This window comes from Mycetomoellerius zeteki, unplaced genomic scaffold, assembly GCF_001594055.1.
Source record: "Mycetomoellerius zeteki isolate Tzet28-1 unplaced genomic scaffold, Tzet1.0 scaffold119, whole genome shotgun sequence".
Taxonomy (NCBI): Eukaryota; Metazoa; Arthropoda; class Insecta; order Hymenoptera; family Formicidae; genus Mycetomoellerius; species Mycetomoellerius zeteki.
The window spans coordinates 110,085-113,956 of record NW_017256116.1 but is presented as its reverse complement, the minus strand read 5'-3'; positions in this window follow the sequence as shown (position 1 = coordinate 113,956).

Below are 3,872 nucleotides of genomic sequence, written 5' to 3'. Positions count from 1 at the left end.
TTCTAGCTAGCAATCCAGCAAGAAAACAAGCATCGTGTACTGCTTTAGTTGCATTGCATTGGCCGGTATTCATAGTCAGATCTTATATTCAAGTCCGTCTTAAGTACAGTCTTAAGAAGTCACGAACCAATCAGAGGCCGGTATTCATAGTCGGTTCTTATTTCAAAACCATCTTAAGTAATATCTTAATACGCTAACGTGACTCTCTGATTGGTTCATGACACCTCAAGGGTGAACTTAAGACGATCTTGAATATAAGAATTGACTATGAATACCGATCAGAGGGCCGTATTACCGTCTTAAGACATTACTTAAGACAGCCTTGATATAAGAATGGACTATGAATACCGCCCATTATCAAACTGTACATAGCGCATGACTGATAAACAAGCCTAAAGCCTGTTACACATCGTATAACGAGTTTGTCCGCGATATTGATTGGCTAATAAATACTAAGGGCAGTATTCATAGTCCGTTCCTATTTTAAGATCGTCTTAAGTAATGCTTTAAGATGTCAATATAGCTCTTTGATTGGTTCATGACATTTTACGATTGTACAGATCTTAAATATAAGAATCGATTATATGAATACCGGCTTAAATTTGTAGGGCGCGGTCTCACTACAAATGCTTTGAAGTATTTGATTGACCAACCAGAAGAATGAATTTTATGAATTGATCAATCAAAGAACGCTTCAAAGCATTTCTAGTATTGCATTGATCGTACTTCTAGAATGACGTTTATAATGCAGGATGGCCAACCTTTTCCTCTGCTTCGAAAATAAAATCAACACTCCTGTTTGAAAATGGAACCATCAGGGGTGCGTTCCAAAACTCGACTCTATTCCGAGTATCTTTTATCCTTGTTCAACATTAGGTGAAGAACAAGGATAAAAGGTACTCGGAGTTGAACGAGTTTTGGAACGCATCCCTAAAAGGGAGATCTCCTTTCTTTTGATCAGAGTTTGTTTCTAGGGGATTCCCTGCATGATACTTGAGATGGTATAAATACTGCGATCAGTACGAACTTCAATTCATTTTACTCTTTAAAACCGCCGTCATCGTGTTGCAAGTATCTCTTGAATCTTTGACGATTTACGTATATTTTATTGAAGATTTCAATATTTCCAAGTCTTTTCATTTAGTAAGACTTCATCCAGCTAAAAGCAAAAGTGAGTATTTTGTCATGTTAATTACAATTTATTAATTATAATTTTTTTTTACTGAATTAATTAATCCTAGTATAGTTTATAAAAAATGAATGATGTTGAGATTAGAACCAATTTAAGTTAAAGGATAGCAGCAGCAGTTCTATATAAAATTACGACAATGCGTAAAATAATAGTTTATTGAAAGTTTATTGAAAAAGAAAACCATATAAAAATTCATTTGAGTGACTTAAAGAAAAGGCATGTGATTGCTGTTATATTTCGTATATTAATGCTGGAAATATTATAACGCAATATATATTTACAGTATAATGTAATTAAAAAAAAATTAAATTGAAATTTATAACGGCTTTTTGAATAAATGAATTATTATTACCAAAAAGAGCATAAAAGCCGATGCTAAATATTATTGCAAAATTGTTCTATCATATTAAAATGAATAAATTAAATACAAACGTTTTACCTTCTTTATCAGGCATCCTCAGTGTTTTCAATAATATAATTAAATATAGAGAACCAGATTGAAACGTAATAAAAATTAAAATTATTTTATGACGATTAGATACAATTATTTTAAAAAATTGCCTGTCAAGTTATATAATTCCACTGTTGAGCTATTGGTCATTCATTGTACGTTTTGCAATAACCATGGAATTTTTTAACGTTCTTACAAAAATTCTTAAAAGCTGTATTTGAATTCCTTCATATGTGAATATTAAATCACAAGAAGCTTTTCCAAACGATCATAGTCAATTACATCAAAGAAGTCGTAAATAAAATTATGTTTAATCTTTTCCAATCTATTCTTGAATGACTTTGATAAAGATTAAAACTTTTTTGTTTTTTAACAAACCATATAAGTTGAGGAATCACTTCATTATTAATGCAAGCTTTCAAGGTATCGATCATGTAACTTTTTCTTTAGAGCGAAAGCGTGAAAAGTGAAAATTTGTATGTATGTATGTATGTACACATATACATTCAAAAAATTTTCATTTTTCACGTTTCCGCTCTAGGGAAAAAGTTATATTATACCCAGAAAATAAATTTGCAATTTTAACTTGACGCTGGTTTGCATAATTTTCATATAATTTTTAAATAACTTAACAGCATTATCATCGAATTGTGTCCTTATGAAAAAAAGGAATGTATAAACGAGCATTTTAATTAATTTTAAATTGAAATTTATAATGGCTTTTTAAATAAATCAATTATTATTAAAAAAAGGAACGTAAAAATCATAATAATATCTAACACACGTTGGCTTTTATGCTTTTTTTAATAATTAAAAAAATTAATTTTCGTTATAATATAATTAATTTTCGTCCTTTTATACATATTAAAAATATTTAACTTGAATATTATCACGTATAACTTAATCATTTACTTTAACAACCGTAATGCAGTGTATTTAACAGTGTATAGTGTCTAATTCACGATTGAGGAATCTGTATATAAAGAATAACACGATAGATGCATATACACAATTCATTTCTGAAAAGATGGAAGAAAATATATCAAATTTTTGTTTAAAATAAAATGATGTGAAACTTATTAATCAATATCTTGCAAATTCTTATCTTTTAATTAATTTATTTAATTAAATTATATTCAATTTCTTTTTCTCTTTTCTTCATTATTCTTTAATTCCTAAAACCGTATTACCGACTAAATCATAATTTCTGTGTAACAATTTCTTTTTTCCTCTTTTACAGATTCGAAAACCTTTTTCCAGAATTAATATAAGTATACGCGCATTAATACATGTCTGTGAGGTGGAGTTTACGTCGAGAACAATTTTTTTTTAAGATTTCAATTTCGAAATTTTTTGTCATACTTTAATGCTGGAAAAGGATTTTCGAATATGTAAAAGAGGAAAAAAGTAATTGCTATACAAAAATTACGATTTAATCGGTAATAATAAATAGACAGCTTTAGGATTCCCTTAAACGAACTACGAATTTAAGACACGCATCGAATTTGTATATTTACGTTATTATATATTTTATTATAAAAATTGTATTCATATCCTAGATGGATTCGAAGGGTACAGCAAATCGCACTAATCAATGCAATCCAACTCACACGCCAACTGGACCCGGTCACAAGGCAGGGTACGCAGGGACGGGTGACAAACCGGATTTGGATACCCACTCCAAGCAATTGAATCCGAACAATCCATTATATAAAAAGTAATATGTATTCATGTCTTACAGAGTTGGCGTTGTATTTATAATGTATACGCCTGAATAATAATAAACGACATGACATCTCAATATTATAAAATGTCTTGTGTATTTTCCATTATCTTTACACATGCGTATTATACATATAGATGTTCCCCTTCAATATTCCTATCCAGTTTGACAAGAAGACGAAAAATTGTCTAGTTCAACAGAAATATATTAATTTTATTTACAGACAGTTATTATACAGGGTGTTTCCAAATTAAATGGCAAAACTTCGGGAGCGTGTAGAGGAGTAAAAAACTAAGAAAAAAAGTCCTATAGACATATGCTCCTTTTTGCTTTGTTTCGCAGGAAATCACGAAAAAAGAAAAAAATATATTTAATTTATTATTTTAATTATTTTATTTATAAACTTTTTAATGAAGATTTTGTTCGAAATGTGCACCTCTTGCAGCAATACAAGCATTGCATCTGTCAAACACGGCTCTTGTAGCAGCCAGGCACTGTTCTTGCGA